General features: G+C 47.9%; 1 pseudogene; it reads left to right on the forward strand.

Annotated features, from left to right (window-relative positions):
* The first annotated feature begins 431 nt into the window (after positions 1–431).
* On the forward strand, positions 432–3,034 carry LOC127225121 (cbp/p300-interacting transactivator 1-like; annotated as a pseudogene).
* The last annotated feature ends 14,728 nt before the right edge of the window (positions 3,035–17,762 follow it).

The raw sequence follows: 17,762 nt of genomic DNA on the forward strand, positions 1-17,762 counted from the left end.
AGAAGCAAATGGTTAAGTACCAATATTCCAGATTTGCTAAGAGTACATAATGCTGTTGATTTGGTGATGAAACCGACAACTGCCATTGCCTCATGAGCCAACTTTGGCTGTCCTGGACCAATTGCAGTCCCTGCATTATCCTTCCTTGAAGCACACATAGCTGTCTCCATCCACAGAGGTATAGTACTTTCCTCCAGGTCACCATGGACATCAGAGCCTGAACTCTGACCTACTACTGCTCTTATGGAGCTAAGAATCACCTTGAACTTCTGATCATCCTGCCTCCCTCTCCTTAGAGTGGCAATTCAATTCCCAAGACCCACTCCATCTTGAAAAATATCTCTTCTGGCTCAGACTGTAGCTCATTGTCACATACATGCCTAGTATGGATGAGGCTGTGGGTTCCATTCCCAGAGCTGCCTAAACTGGGTATGACGGTACACACTTGTAATTCCAACACTCTGGAGTTAGAGGCAGGGGAATCAGAATTTCAAGGTCATCCTTGGTTTCCTAGTGAGCCAATCCAGTCTGGGATATATGAGACCTTGTCTCAAAACAAACAAGAAGAGAAAAAGACAGACAAAGAGAGAGGGATCATGAGACACACATACACACACACACACACACAGAGAGAGAGAGAGAGAGAGAGAGAGAGAGAGAGATAAGCAGAGGCTGCCTTCAAAGACACAGGTAAAACTCACCTGCTTCCTGCACCCAGAGGAAGCACACAGACTATCAGAGACCCAACTATGCTGTGCTCCCCACAATAGTCCCTAGAGGAAGTTGACATTGATTCCATAGACACCTCACCATGAGCCCCTGGCGCTGCCAACAGAAGCCCAGATGTGGAGCTCTTGGCACTCACCACCCACCCCACCCGCAGACAAAAAAGAGCCGATTGGAGCTAACTCATGCATTTTAACAACTTCTCCAGTATGTTTCGCTCCACCCGCTCGCTTGCAGGAATAAAGGCTGACAGGAGCCGCTGAGTTAATCAGAGTGGATAATAGACGAAAAGACAGGAATCACTGGCCAAATTGCTGCAGAGAAAAATGGAGCAAAATCATGAGAAGCAAGTCAAAAGTGTCCAATTAAAGTGTGGTGGTGTTTAAAGGGCAAGAACCGTGCCCCTGGAAGTTCCGGTAGCACTGGTGCTCTGGGGGCCCAAGGGCGTCCTCAGTCCCAAGAACCATTTCTTGTGGTTTACAGATAAATTCCTTTCTATCTGAATAGATATTTTAATGTGTATTACAAAATACAAGTAGCCTATAAAACCTGATATTTCATGCATATTATTGCCTAGAATGAGTCTGAGAAGATATTTTATTACTAGTCAATTAAAAGAAAAAAATTTATTTTTTAAGGAAAAGTAGAATATGGTAGAAATGCGATGTTGGCTCTTTGTGTGTGTGTGTGCATGTCTTTATATGTCTGTGTGATCTGTGTGTGTGTCTATATATGTCTGTGTGATCTGTGTGTATCTGTATATGTGTGTATGATCTGTTTTCTCTCTGTGACTATTTGTGTGTATGTCTATGTGTGTGCATGTGTGTACAGTATATGTACATACGTGTGTGTGGGCACACAAGCCTTTGTATACATTCATAGGCCAGAGGACAATGTCAGGTGTCCTGTTCAATCACTCTTCATCTTAGTCCCTTGATTGAGTGTCTCTCACTGGACCCAGAGGGCCAGCAAGAACCATTGACCCTCCTGTCTCTGCCTCCAAAGCCCTGGGGTTATCCGCACATGCACAGCTATACCCAGCTTTTTATGTGGGTGTGGATATTTGAACACAGCATATACTCTTACCTACTGAGCTATCACTCTAGTTCCTGAGGTGGGATCTTCTGTGAGTAAAGCTTGGAAAATAATATATGAATTCCTTGTTGCTCAAAATAGGTCACATGGGTCAGCAGTATGGCATTCTACAGCAGCTTGTGTGTGTGTGTGTGTGTGTGTGTGTGTGTGTGTGTGTGTCTGTCCCAGACCTACTCTGTCAATAACTGCATTATAACAAGAGTCATGGTGACTTGCTTACACATCAACACACACACTGTTTTAAAAACACAAATACTCAGTGAGAAGGACCCAGCTAGAGAAATCACAGCAGCCCCTCAGGCCCTCCCCCAGCAACTCCAGCTGGCAGCACTAACTGCCACCAGTTTCTCTGACTTGTGCCAAGGCTCTGAAGTGCCAACTATGGCAGCCTGCACTTGATGTCAAGGATGATAACCACCTTGCAAAGGAGGATGCCAACCAGGAGATGAACTCTTGCTTACGCTAACCTGGAAGTGAAAGATCACAGAGCAGTGGCCATCCTGCCCTGGCCCCGGGTGGATTCAAATGGAGCTAACCAATGGGGTTTCAGACAGCTGTTGTTTTTACTTATTCCTTACTCTTTACTCTTTTACTCTTTGGCTTTTTGGACTTTTTGGTGAGGTACGCCACCCAGCTCCCAAATAAATCACACATGGAGGCTTATTCTTAGTTATGAGGGCCCAATCTTAGCTGGGCTTGTTTCTTGTTCGATTTCCTTAAATTATCCTGGGCTTTTTCCTTCTCTTACTTCTGTATATCTTACTTTCAGTCCTACTCTGTGACTAGCTGGGTGGCTGGGTGGCTGGGTGGCTGGGTACCTGGCCCCTGATGTCCTCTCTCCTTGTTCTCTCCTTGCTCCTCCTCTTCCAGATTTCTTTCTGCCTGCCAACCCTACCTAGTTCTCCCTCCTGTCTTGCTATTGGCCATTCAGCTCTTTATTAGACCATCAGGTGTTTTAGACAGCCACAGTAACATAAGCTTCACAGTGTTAAACAAATAAAACACATACAAAAGTAGCACATCTTAAAACAATATTTCCCAACAGCTAGCTCCTCTGCTCTCCTACTGAGATCCCTCCAACCAAACCCATACCTTTCAACCTGTACTCTGTCCCCCACCTGCTAGCCAGTATGCAGCCACAGAAGCTTAACAGCCAGTATTATGGGATAATACTGCCACTCCAAGCCAACCAGGGGAGGCAAGACCCCTGTAAAACTTAGGATAATGCCTTTGTTCACCATAAAGTTTTGTCACTCGTATTGGTTTAATAAAACACTGATTGGCCAGTAGCCAGGCAGGAGGTATAGTCAGGGCTACCAGTCTTGGAGAATTCTGGGAATAGGAAAGGCAGAGATGCAGTTGCCAGCCAGACACAGAGGAAGCAAGATGAAAATGCCATGTGGCTAAACATAGATAAGAATTATGGGTTAATTTAAGTTGTAAGAGCTTGTTAGTAATAAGCCTAAGCAATAGGCCAAACGGTTTATAATTAATATAAGCCTCTGTGTGTTTATTTGGGACTGAACAGCAGCAGGACTGGGCAGGACAGACACTTCTGTCTACAGAGGGGTGTCACTCTTTCCTTCTGTCAGAGCCCAAAGCCCCTTTATCATTGACTGTAACTGGGTGGATGAGGGGACACTGAAGCCAAATGTCCCTGAAGACTGAGGAACAAAGTCACCAATTCTGTTATAAATACAAATAAAAGTTACTGGCAAAGAGAAAACAAATCTTTATCTTTAGGCCAATGAAGACACTTTCAGACTTGGTCCCAGGGGAAGAACACTGGAGTAAGAGTCCTTTCCAGCCATAAGTTTCTCAGGGAGGTGTGGTGGCCATGCCTTTATTTCCATCACACAGGAGGCAGAGCAGCAAGCATCACTGAGAGCTAGAGGCCAGCCAGGGGCTACATATGGAGACACCCCCCACCCTCCCACCCTCCACTCCCCACCCCACCCCACCCCCATCTAAAGCCAAACAACAAAAACCAGATGTAAATGGAACCTGCAAGATACCACTTCACACCTGGCAGCAGGAGATAGCACAGATAATGCTAAGAGACAGAGGGCAAGTGCTAAGGAGGAAACAGAGACCCCTGCTCTGCCTGGAGCATAGCAAAGGGAGGGACGCCTGAAAACAGCAGGCAAACCCAGAAAACAGTAAGCATGTGACTTCCATGTGACCCGGCAATTCCAGTCCTGAGTATCCTACAGCAGTAAAAACTCCCCCACCCCCGCCACCCCACACACACACACACACACACACACACACAGATGTTTAAATGATTGTTATTTATAATATTAAAGAATTGGGAACAGCCCACATGTCTATCAATGGTAGGTAAATGTAGTATGCACACACATGAAGTGAAATATTGCCTGCAATAAAAAGGAATAAAGTAGTGACCCATACTACAGCATTCTGCTTAGAGAAAGCAGGCAGTCACTGAGAACTGCATCCTGTAAGACGGCTTTCTTGTGAAATGGCCACAACAGGGAAAGCCGTCAGTGTAGAAAGCACACCAGTGTGTGTGTGTGTGTGTGTGTGTGTGTGTGTGAGAGAGAGAGAGAGAGAGAGAGAGAGAGAGAGAGAGAGAGAGAGAGAGAGAACATGTGTGTGCAGATGCATTGTACATGGAGGTCATGTGCCAACCTGGGGTGTTAGGGTGTTGTTTCTCTGGCACTTATCCACTTTACTCTTTGTGACAGGGCCTGACACTTACTAATTAGCCCAGGCTGACTGGCCAGTGAGTTTCCTTTTCCTCCTCCCCAGTGCTGTGATCACAACTGTGGGCCATCACACCTAGCTTTGGCTTTTTATGTGAGTCCTGGGGCTCAAACTCAGGTCCTTGTGCTTACAATAAACACGTGGCCGGGTAAGCCACCTCCCCAGCCCACTACAAATACTTAGTTGTGTATTTTAAGTGTGGGCTTGTGTAGAATGGAAACCTAACAATGGCCCCTCAGAGATGTCCATCTCCTCAGTCCCAGAACCCATAAGCATGTCAGTTACCATGGTGAGGAAGAGCTATGTTTGCAGTGGGAAGGAAGGCTACCCACCTGCTGGTTTTAAATGAGGGAGGTTTTCTTGGGGCCCAGATGGAAGTGTAATCCCAAGGGATCTTGAAAGTAGAGGCAAGCATCAAAGAGGTGGGATGACAAGGACATGTGGCTTCTACTGAAGTCGCAGAAAGGACAAGGAGAGGAAACTGATTCTCTGGAGCAGCCTCAAGAAAGGAGCCCAGCCCTGCCAGCACCTTGATCTTAGCCTAGCAAGATCGGTCCCTCTTCTGAGCTAGCGAATCTCATCTGAGCCACTAAGCTTGGGGCCATTTGCTGCAGCAGCAGTAGAGAATCCATACATGTAACGTGTCAGTTGCAAGAAGGTAAAGCTGTTTAAAGATGTGTCAGTTGCATGAAAGTAAAGCTGTTTAAAAAACGGTTGTTGCCTTAGGCTGCATAAGGAGAAGTATGTGCTTTAGCAGGATGGAGGTGAGAGTCTCTTTATACTATAAGGGAGACGGATGCCATATGGAGCTCATCTCTTAGTTATGTACTATAAGAAGAAAGTGGGAAACTTGACGTTGTACTATAAGAAGAAAATGGGAAGCCGGTGTGGGCTCAAAGAAAACCCAGTGTGGTGGTGGAAAGATCTGGCATGGTGGATGAGAAGCTTTCCAGGGATAGGAGTCTTCAACTGAGAGAAGACTGATAACCGCCAGTCCTTGCTGGTAACTATTGTGGGACACAGAAGCAGGTTTTGTGGGACACAGGGCATGTCCCTCATAGATCCAAAGCTCAGCTTAAGATGAACTTGCTTCTCTCTTTTAAAAAAAATACCTTGTTTGGAGGATGGAGACACGATTCCATGGTTAAGAGTACTTGCTGCCCTTGGAGATAAGCCAGATTTGATTCCCAGTACCCACATGGGCTCCCGACCATCTGTAACTCTGTGACACCTTGTCTAGCCTTCGTGGGCATCAGGCATGCACTTGGTGCACACATGTACAGGCAGGAAAAGCACCCATGCATATAAAATAAAAAATAAATCCCTGAAAATATTTTAGCCAAAATACATGTTTACTTAGGAAATATAAATAAGCTAGAAAAGAGAGGGGGGGGGGTGGCTGGAGCAGTCGATGGCTATGCAGGTATAAGTGCTTTCGGTCAAACCTGACCTCCAGTCCCAGGACCTGCACGGTGGAACGAGAGAATGGATTTCCCCAAGTGGTCATCTGCCCGCTACACCGGTACACACAACAAATAAGTGCAACAACAACAATTGTCTTAATTTAAAAACTAAACAATCACTCAATATTTTGGTGCAAGTTATGGATGCTTCTGGTGCCCTGCCCCACAGAGGAAAACCAGGTGTGTCATTGTCACATTCTCAAGTCTATCTCAGGTCAGATGATCATGGCGTGGGTGCTTGCTGAACCACCAACACAGACCTTTTTAATTCACAGCACCAGAGCCTCCCGCACACACAGCCTCTCACCTGTTCCCCCACTGCTAATCTCCCGGGAGCATCTTTCCAGTTCAATAAGTATGCATTTTTATCCTGGATGTAATGGATCTGGCTAGACTGCAAATAGAATTGGGGATGGTGGGGGGGGGGGAGCTGTGAACTCAAATGGGCGGGAAATTATATTCTTATTTTCACTTGCCTCAGACTGAAATTTCTCATTTCCTTACGTTTGAACATGGACAAGAAAGCTAGGGAAGCGCTGGCAAGAGCAGACTTCCGACAATGCTATTTGTGCTCACCACTGCTGTGAGCTGACACTGGCTCTCACACCTGCAGATGGATCGGCAGTGAAGATGGTAATTAGGAAGCAAGTCAGTTAGCATATCAGGGTTTTTAAAGTGTGCACCTGTGTGTGCCTGTCTGCGTGTATGTGCTCACACACGCTGGATTTTTGTTTGTTTTTGTTTTGTCTTTTTTAATCAGCCCTTACAACACTTTGACAAATTGTTCTCTGACACTTGTCTTCATGGAAACCTTCAATACTTTATATGTTTAAAACTAGTAGTCTGATAAACAATTGTGCTATTCTTCACAGCAAAAGAAGCCATAATCTAGCCAGGCCTGGTGGTGCACACCTGTGATCTTAGCACTTGGGAGGTGGAGAAAGGATCTTGAGTTCAAGGTTCAGTTACACAGAGACTTCAAGACAGACCTGGGCGAAAAGTTTCTACACCTCGTTAAGCCTCTCTGCCCACGGAGCAATCTATATCAGACCAAATCAAACCGAATGGATACATGCTCCCAAATGGCTTTCCAGCCCCTCAGAAAGGAGAGAGAAAAGAGAGGCCGTAAACCACACATCTGTTTTCTGGGGGGCGGTGAGAGTGGTCTTGAGCAACTCTGGGGGAGGGGTCATCATTTGGTGGGCTTTGGAGAGAAATAGGGGAGGGGGCTTGGGATGGAACTTCCACCAGAACACTCAGCTACATAAAACCCTATCTTTAAAAAAAAAAATCCAGGCTCTTCAGTGGCCCTCATCTTTAATCCCAGCACTCAGGGGGCAGAGGCAGGCAGATCTCAGACTTTAAGGCCAACCTGGTCTACAGAGTGAGTTCCAGGATTGCCAGGACCACACTGTCTCCAGAAGGAAAAAAAATTCCTTGAGGCTGGAAAGACGACTCAGCAGGCTTGCTATGGAAGCCTGATGACTTCAGTTCAATCCCTGGAACCCACATAAGAGGTGAAAGGAAGGAACCAACTCTACAAAGTTGACCTCTGACCTTCACACACGCACCATGGCACACACACACACACACCCATTATTCACACATACAATTCTTGTATTTTTGCCAGGAAGAACAAAAGAGCAATCATGTGACCACTTGGGGTGTTGACAGTGTCCTATCAGGAGCTTGACTTGTGGCCTCGACCCCTCCTTTATATTTATAGTGGCTTATGGTATCATTTACTTCCTTGATCCCTTTACAGCAGACTTGTAGCTTGCTGTGCTAGACAGAACCACCTGCAGAAACCAGCAGCTCTCAGGGAGATGGTGAGGACCATCCCCAGAGGTGCACAACAGCCTAACAGTAGGAGATTCACTTGTGTGTCCCTACAGACTATGTATGTGTATGTGCCATTGGCCACACACACAAGGCACAGGGGCAAGGAGCAAGGATGCTTCCTCTCCTGGACCTCATTGCCAGGACCCATGTGTCCACAGAGAAGGACTGCTCCCTGCAGCGCTGGCTCCTGTTAGTCTGCTGTGCTCCCTGCACTACTGAGGGCTAATTGCCTCTAAGAGCTAAACTCACTGGAGGGGAAAATGCAAGGCGGCCTGACCTTTGCTGGGCTCAGGCAGCCAATGCTCCCACTCACACACCCTGCCTCTTCTTCTCCCTGAAGTGACTGTTAACGGATGGGGGAGTTCCAGTCCCCAGACTGAGGAATGGCCATAGTGTCTCACCAAGCGCCATCAGGGCAAGGGCCGCTGGGAGTCAGCACCAACACTCTGGCTGCTGGGCACCCCCAAATGCACTAGAGGCCAGAGCTTGGGAAAAGGACTAAAAGCATCTAAGGGAAACTAGGGTGCAGGGGGGAGTTTGAGTCCCACCCAGTGCCCACACTCAGATGGGGAGAGCAGTTTTCATGTGTCTGTCAAGGAACAGACCAGTGATCCTGCATAACTGTGAGAGAAAGAGGCCTCCTGAATTCATCCATGTGCATGAGGTTTGAAAGCCAGCAAATTCAACCACTAGACCACTAGGAATGTACACCCATGTAAAGATTCATGCAGAAATGTGTTGGGTGGAGGTGGAGGAATGCTTGGTGGATATGAGCACCTGATGAGCAAACATGAGGACCTGAGTTTGGATGCCCAGCACCTGTGGGAAAATCCAGGGGTGGCATACCTATAGTCCTAGTGGAGAGATGAGAGACAGGAGGGCCCCTAGGGATCACTGGTCAGCCAGCCTAACTGAATTGGTGAGCTCTAGACTCAGTGAGAGACCCTGTCTCAAGGGAACAAGGAGAAGCTTGATGGAGGAGGTTACACACCATCTTCCTCTGGCCTCCACACATGGGTGCATCAATCCATACATGGACCCACACATGCATGTACGACACACATTAAAAAAAAGAGAGACTCCATTTCCGCAGCAACAGAAAGATTGAAGAGAACCAGAGCACCCCCTCCCCACGTTGCCTCTGGAGGTGAAGGAGGAAGGCGATAGGTCCCAGCTCAGTCAGCATGGCTTCGTGACCTTGATACTCAGAGTGCAGTCAGCAGCTTCAGCCTGATGATGCAGCCTCCATGGCTGAGTTATTAGGAGAGCCATCTGGAAGGTGCAAGAACAGTCAAGGTCTTAATGGGTGCAAGCCAGCATGGATGGGTGGATTCAGCTGACATATGTCCTATCCTGGACCACAAGGGCATAGACACGAGTGTGCCAGTCCCTGCCGTGAGGCTTAGGCCTGGCCAGAAGTGGCTGAATGAGAGGAGGGCTGAAGAAGGGAAACAGTCAAGGTGAGGCACGAGGCAGATGGAATATAGGAGCCACGGGCTTGGGTGTGTGGAAGAGACTAGAACTAGGGGAGGACAGAGCTCATCAAGGACACTGCATAAGAGGCTAAGGTGGTTAGAGGTGCTCGAGAGGAGGCTCCTTGGGAAGACCCTGGGGAGCTCTGATAGGAACAGTATCGTCTGACTTCAGAGACAGCCAACAGCCACCCAAACTCAGAAACTGACCCTGTGGAAGACCGTGTGAAAGCTGAAACCTCACAGTCATGGGGAAGCAAAGAGGCAACTGCACTCTCTCAGGGGACAGGGACAAGGATGGAAATGGCCTGGTGGGTCTCGTGGGACCCTCAGTACTGAAAAGGTCATCCAGGTGGCTGTACAATAGGCACTCTTTAGACATGGCACTGTACCCCAAACCTCAGCTAAAATGTAAAAAGCACAATAAGGGTCAGTGAGATGCTCCAGAGGATAAAAAGACCAGTTGAAAATCCTAATGACCAGAGTTCAATCCCCAGAACCCCACCCCCACCCCACACTAAATGTAATTTAAAAAATTAATGAAAAACTATTTAATATGGTAGGCATGATGACCCATACCTGTAATCCTAGCTCTAGGTGTTGGAGGCAGGAGGATCAAGAATTCAATGTTTCCTTGTTAATTAGTGAGTTCCAGGTGAGCTAAAGTTATCTAACACCTTGCTTTCAAAAACAAAACTGCAAAGAAATCAGCTAACATGTTTATTGGCTAATATTTTTTAGTGAGATTTGTTGAGAAGCAATCCCCTCCTTCTACATATTTCGTTTGTATGTGTTCATGTGTGTGCAGGCATTTGGAGACCACTGGTCTGTGTTTCCTTTATTGCCCCCACCTTATGTAAAAACAAACAAACATTTGTGTATGGGTGGGTTACACATGACACAGGACATCTGTGGATGTAGAAGGACAACTTGTAGGAGTCAGGTTGCTTCCCTCCCTCTCCCATGTGGGTCCTGGAGACCAAACTCAAGTTGTCAGGCTTGGTGGCAAGTGCCTTCACAAGCTGAGTCTTCTCGCCAGCTCTTCACTTGGGTCAAGAGTCATTTTATTTTTATTTTACATGTATGGACATTTCTCCTGCATGCATGTCATCAGTGCCCGCATGTTCATCAGTGCTCACAGAGGCCAGAAGAGGGCACTGGATCTCCTAGAGCTGGAGTTACCCACAGTTGTGAGAGCCATGGTGTGGGTGCTGGGAATTGAACCTGGGTCCTCTGGAAGAGGACCCCTGAGTCATCTCCCAAGCTTCTGATGCCCTCTTCTGTCTAATGTGTGCAGTGGGTAAAGGACATGTGTCCCAGCTCTGCCACTGCCACCCTGGAGACATCTGGTACTTTGTCTCTCACGGTTCCCTTGTGCCCTGTGCAGCAGACCTCATCTTCTGCCAGCTCATGGCATCCAGAGTCTACTCGTGAGCCTGCCTGCTGGCAGCTGAACATTTCCAGGCAGTCATGACTGGAACTGGGCAGTACAACACCTTTGGGTGTCTTTCCAAAGCATTCCCACTTCTTCCCCTCGGGGAATGTTTTGTAGTGCCATCATGTGTCTGTTTCTTTGTTGCTGTTGTTATTGTTGTTGTTGCCACATAATGTTCCAGTGTGTGGGAAAGTAGCCAGTTATTTACTCTTGTGCCAGCTGATGGGCTATGGGGGTTTGTGGGGTTGTTTTCAGCTGGGGGAAATTATATACAAAGCTGTTAAAAACATTTGAAGGACATATGCCATTTCTCTTGAATAAGTCTGTTACTATTGGGGTTGGGGCAACTTATGACACATCCAATATTAGTGTCAGAACCTGATTCTGGGCGCCATAGTGGTTGCTAGGTAAGGTGCTCATGTGATACTCAGACTAGACAAGGGAAATGTGGCTGGAGGGCTGGAGCTAAGCAGTTAATGGTTTCCAGAGCTCAACTAGAATACCTTTCTCCAGAAATAGCTGACCAAAGACAACTCCAGGCCTGACTACTGGGGCTGTGACAGAGGACAAAAGGGTGGGGTTGTGTTGTTCCTCCAAGAAAGAAAAATAACGAAAGAAGAAAAGATAAGAGACAGGCAATGTAAAAGCGAAGAAAGCCAGATACAGTGAAATATTAATTCATTTAAAGCCAGTCATTCCCCTCTGCTCCCCACATCCCTTGGTCCCCAGCAAATTTTCAAATTAAAGCGCTGAAGGGACCTTCTCTCTCCTCGGCCCCAGGTGGCCACAATTGGCTGAGAGAGCTCTGTGGACAGAATATGGTCTGAACCAGCAAATTCATGTCACCCCCAGCCCCAGACAGACCCCTTCCCCAGCCTGCTGGGAGGTGACATCCCCTAGCCTGAGGCAGGCTTGACCCTGGCAGGGCCGCCAGGAAGAGGGAGGTTAATGAGATTTGGATGAACCTGCCGTCTCCATTTTGTGAGGGAGAAGGCTCAGAGCGCTGCTAATTAAAGGGAGCTGACCTGTGAAATGAGCCTGGGGATGAGTGGCAGGGCAGGAAGGCTGGCCAGGGAGGAAGGGAGGAGAATGGCCCTTCAGCTTTGTTCTTCCTAGTGCAGTAGCGACTTCAGGCCCAGAAACTGGAAGGGGTTTGCCTGAGGACACTCAGCCAACTCAGCTGGAGCTGAACACAGAAGGTGGACATGCAAGAGAAGGCTGAGAAATGAGAGGGATAAAAGGACAGAGGAGGAACCTGGAAAGGTGGCTCAGTTTAGTAAAAGAGCTTGTCTTGCAAGCATATGACCGAGTTTGATTCCTACCGCCTTAAGAATGCTCAGCAGTGCTCAGGGCAGGGTCCCACCGGGCAGTGAGAGCCAGGGACGACTGTATACATGTGCATTAAGCTGCCCAGGTATACCTGACCCTATGCTTTGGGCAGCACCTTCCAGATGCTAGGGTGAGGCTAGCTGTCACTTGCTGTCCTGTTACAAATATAAATAGTGCCTCTTCCCCAGTCCCAAGTGAAAAAAAAAGTCTGTGACATGCATGCCAGAAATGTTTGTCAGAGGGAGGAAGGCTTGAAGGAATAGGGGAGCTCCCACTGAGGCAGGAACTGTATGTCCTACAGACAGCCTGTGCAGGACCTGCCCGCCTGGTGCAGGGTGGCTCTCAGTATTTGCTGATTGACTTCTGCAGCAGTTTGGTGGACTGACCACCTAGGCCCCAGGGTGGTGGTGGGATGGGGCAGGCAGGCAGGCTTGGCCCAGCCAGTGCCAGGTTCAGGCAGGGAGGGGTCACTCTGTTGCCGACTGTCTTCTCTGGCCACACCCATCTCCCCTGCCCAGCCCCTCCTTCTCCCTTCTCCTTTTCCTTTCTGAGATGAGACAGTGAAATGATTTTTCTACTTGAGCAGTTTTCAATTTAGATTAAGAAAAATGCAGGCTGCAGTCACTCAGCAAGATCCCCAACAGCCTTGTCCCTTTGGGGACTGGGATCTGCTCAGCTGTTGGCAGAGCACAGCTGGCCACAGAGTAAGCCTTTAGAACGGGCCATCACGTACCTCAGCCTCCCCGAGACCATCTCCTGACTTGGTTTCCTGCCTTTCCCACAAACGGCCCAGGACATGCCATGAGATAGAACCCAGCACGTCAGGCTCTGCTCATGAAGCTGTGACCTCAGGTGGATGCCAGGCCTCTCTGAACCCTCCGCCTAGAGAGAAGGTATGTGATAAACTTTCTAAGTTGGTCCCTGCCCCCTAGATTAAAGGACCTCCCAGTTCCACAGCCTGTGGGAGAATGAAGGGCAGTGAGGGCAGAAGAAGCTGAGCTGGGTACAGCTAGATAGGCAGAGCCTCAAAACCCCAGGGCGGAAAGGAGGTTGGCAGACATAGAGGTCTCCAGGGTGACCTTGAGGGGTTGGAAGTCAACTGAGGCCCAAGCCCAGGTCATTTGTGTGTCAGGGAAGGGGAGGAAGGAGGTGGAATGCTGGAGTCCTCTGTAGTCTTCATGGTGGGGGGAGGGGGAAAGTCTGAGGCTAATGGTGAACACTATGCTTCAGGGTTGCCCCGGTGGATGATGTCACTGTGTGACTCATCTCAAGTCACTCAACCTCTCTGAGCCCCTCTAAGTACTAATCTCGCCAATTGTTTTGTGTTTATGTTTGCTACATAGGCCTCAGAGGCATGGTTTACATCTGGTAAGATGCATCTGTCTCACTAAGCAGCCCTGGCTGGCCTGGAACTCACTATGTAGGTAAAGTTGGCCTCCAACTCATAGGAAATCTGCCTATGTCTGCCTTCAGAGTCGTGGGACTAAAGTTTGAAATCCATGCAAGCCATGATATTGTCACCTTGATTGAGAAAATGAATAGTTTGGCCTCAGATATCCTCTTGAAGCTGGATGAGGTGGTATGTGCCTGTGATCTCAGCCTGGGAGGCTGGGGCAGCCTGGGCTGTATAGGGAGATACCCATACATACATGCCATCATATAGATCCATATGTGTCCTTCTTAGGATGCCTAGAAGTCCAAGTGTGCTGTGGGCCACCTGCCTCTAGCCATGGTTCAACCTGAAAGTCCCTCTTCACCAGATGACAACTCCAACTGGCAGCCAGACCCCAGCCACTCACCATGACTTTTTTATTCTGATTCTTCTGTAGGCCCATAGCTCCTGAAAGGAGTGTCTGTGTCTTCCAATGTCACTCATCACCAAGTCTCAGCACCCTGTTGGAACTCACAAGCAGCAGTCACTCAATAGCGAATGAGTGAGAAGGCCTGGCCAGCCAGAGGCCCATGTCAGAGGGTCTCTCTAGCTGCTGCCCTTCAAGTGCTGCTTTCCCCCAGTAGCCTGTCATTGTCCTGTTAGTGTCTGGCCACAGTTAGCAAATGGTGTTTAAATGCTCAGTGCGTTTTAGTCTCTGCAGTGACCTCTTCTGAGGATCCATCCGTAACACCATAAGGTACATGTAGGACCGGATGATCTATCTATACCATTGGTACATGTAGGACCGGATGATCCATCTATACTATCAGGTACATGTAGGCCCTGATGATTCCTCCATAGCATTGGGCACATGTGGGACCTGTGTGTACAGAAACTTTAATCTTGAAGTGATTCCAAACTGTACAGAAGTGTTGCAAAGACCACCCTACACCCAAAAGGGCACTTCCGGATTCCAGCCTCAACTGCTTCAACCTTTTCTTTCCTAAGTGCTTACAGACGCCTGGCTCATATATTGCTCTAGGCTATGTTACTATTAAAAAGTACTTGAGTGGCCAATGAGACGACTCTGCAGAGAGAAGTGCTTCACATACGCACACCCCACTAGATTGATTGATTAATTAATTAAAATAAATAAAAGTACTTGAGGGGCTGGGTGGGGTATGGCTTAGTGATAGAACACTTGCCTAGCATGTCTAAGGTCCTAGGTTCAATCCAAGAATCTACTGAAGAAAGAAAGAAAGAAAGAATGAATGAAAGAAAGAAAGAAAGGAAAGAAGGAAGGAAGAAAGGAAGGAAGAAAGAAAGAAAAGAAGGAAGAAAAGAAAATGACTGGGAATGTAGTTCAGCTGGTAGAGTGCTTGCCTAGCATGTGTGAGGCTCTGGGTCAGTTCTGCATATAAACTAGAGGTGATGATGCATGCCTATAGCCCCAGTTCTCAGGAGGTGGAGACCAGATGTTCAAGGTTATTCTTGACTGTATACCAAGTTCAAGCCAGCCTGAGCTACCAGAGTCCCTGGCTAAAAAGAGGAGGAGGAGGAGGAAGGGGAGGAGGGAGAGGAGGGGTGTAAGGAGAAAAGGGGGAGAAGGAGAGGAAAGAAGGAAGGAGGGAAGAAAAGGAGGGAGGGAGGAGGGAGAAATGGGAGGGAGGGAGGGATGGAGAGAGGGAGGGAGGGACAACATGGTGTTGGAGTGAGGCCAGTTCTCTCCACATGGACAGGCAGCATTGGAAACAGCGAACCCCACTGGGCTGGAGGGAGGCACACCCTTCCTGTCAGTTTAACTTCACAGACACAAATGCATTTGTAGGGAACCCACGGACACACAAATACTTTAGAAGCCAGGCACTAGCCACAATAACCCAAGAAGGTTTGACCGAACAGCTCTACTGGTGAAAGCGCTTGTCCGAGTTGAGGCGAGGGCAGAGATGACATTGGCTCCTGCCAGAGACAACTCCTCCAGAGAATCATCCCTCTTCTGTCCTCCTCTTCCTGACAGCCCCATTCCTGAAGGTTCTTTTCTCAGCTGAATGCCAGCTGGCTGGGTGAAGCAGTGAGCTGCAAACTGGAGGTGTTACCTGCAAATGAAAGTGCAGGCAGTAACAAAGGCATTAGCTAATATGGATTAACACCTCTCCAGGTGCTGGCATATTAATAAGGGATGCAGGAAGGCCCAAACCACTTAGAGGGCCAGAGGAGCAGAGCTTCAAAAGCAGCAGTCCTTCACAGGCAGGCCCACCATTCCCTTTGCCGCATCATGAGCCAGGCCCAAGCTCAGACCACAGTGAACACCGAGTAGGCATGCAGGCATACATAGGGTCACAGAGCTCATTGCTGACCGAGATTCCCCTCATTGTCATCTCCCTCGGTCTTTAAGGTCACCAGCAAGGTGAGATTCTCCATCCCCAGTGTACTGATGGGAGCGGAAGCTCAAATAAGGGAGTAGCTTACTCATCAAGGGCCTATGCTTGAGGGTTATAAGGCCCAGTCCTGTGCTCCTCCCAAGGTCTCTACACCCACATCATAGGTAGAGGAACATGGTGATTTGGATGAGAATGGCTCCCACAGACTCACGCATTTGAGTGCTTGGTCTCCAGTTGGCAGAACTGTTTGGGAAGGATTAGGAGCTGTGGCTTGGTGCAGGAGGTGTGTCACTGGGGTTAGGCTTTGAGATTTCAAAAACCCATGCCATTCCTAGTTAACTCTCTCTCTCTCTCTGCCTCATAGTTGTTGGCTCAAGGTGTGACTATTAGGCTCCTGCTCCAGTGTTATGCCTAACTGCCTGCTGCTAGGGTCCCCGCCATGATGGTCATGGATTCACCCTCTGAAACTGTAAGCAAGTCCCCAAGTTGCCTTGGTCATGCATGCCTCTTCACAGCAATAGAAAAGTAATTCAGACAAGGACCACACCAACTTCGGTCTCATCTTCACTTGTTTTGGGCATAACAACTCAGACCCCAGGAAGTCAGAACCAAGGCCAGACTGGCTCATGCAATACCCATTGCATTAGTAAATAGTCTATGGCTGAGATAAAATAGCTAACAAAAGTAGGCTGAGGACAGTTTGCTTTAACTCACAGAGTGAGCGTCTAGTCTGTCATGGTGGAGAAGGTGTGCGGGAGCATGAGGTAGCTGGTCATATTGCATCCACAGTTAGAAAGCACAAAGGTGAATAAGGGTGCCTTCCCTCATTACCCTTCCCCACCCTGACACACACACACACACACACACACACACACACACACACACACCTTTAATTCAGCCTAGGACCCCATCCATGGAGTAGTGCCACCATGTTCAGAGTAAGTCTTCTCTCCACAGTTAACCCTTTCTGGCAACACCACACAAACAGGCCCAGAGGTGTGTCTCCTAGGTGTTTACAAACTGAGTCAAGTTGACGATGAATATTAATCATCATTTGTCAACTTGAAACCCAAACATGTCATGTGTGTGTTTGTGTTGTATGTATGTGTGGTATGTGTGCATGTTCATATACATGTATGTATGTGGGCGTGTGTATGTAGATTTGGGTACATGCATGTGCTGTGTGTATATGTGTGTATGCACTTGTGTGTGTGTATATATACATATATATGCATATGTATATGTACTAGCGTGTGTACGCATTAGAATGTGTATGCACTAATGTGTGTGTGCACATGTATATATGTATGTGTGTCTCAAATGGGAAGGCCTGAAAGTGATGTCAGTTCTCTTCCTCAATAGTTCTCTACTTTATTGAGGCAGGCTTTCTTTCTGAGCTTGGAGTTCACCAATTCCAGCTAATCCAGCTAGCCACTTTGCTGCAAGGATCTGGTCTTTGCCTCCTGAGTGCTGGGATAATAGGCAAGGCTCCACCCTTGCCCAGCTTTTACTTGGGTTCTGGGAATCTGGGAATCTGTAGCCCCATGATTTCCAAGCACTTTATCCACAGAGCAATCTGTCCAGCCCATAAAATGTACCACTTTTAATGTTCCATCCTTCATCCTCAGACTCATGGACATCTCATAGGCAAAGTGCATCCAGTCCAACTTCAAAAGTCTTCATCTCAAACAAACCCCACACTTCAGAAGTCCAAAGTCTCCTCTGAGATTCAAAGCAATTTCTTTTTAAAAAACCTTTTTGAAAACTTTTATTAAAAAATCCACAAAACAGACTTTTTCTGTGATGTGTTGCCTTTTTTTCCAGTTTGTTCAGTGTTTAAAGCTCAGTGCAAGGACCTTCTGAAGCAGCCTAGCTTTTGGCAAGCAGGCAGGAGACACAACAAAAAAATCAAAATAAGAA

The sequence above is a fragment of the Phodopus roborovskii genome, unplaced genomic scaffold, assembly GCF_943737965.1.
Source record: "Phodopus roborovskii unplaced genomic scaffold, PHOROB, whole genome shotgun sequence".
Classification (NCBI taxonomy): Eukaryota; Metazoa; Chordata; class Mammalia; order Rodentia; family Cricetidae; genus Phodopus; species Phodopus roborovskii.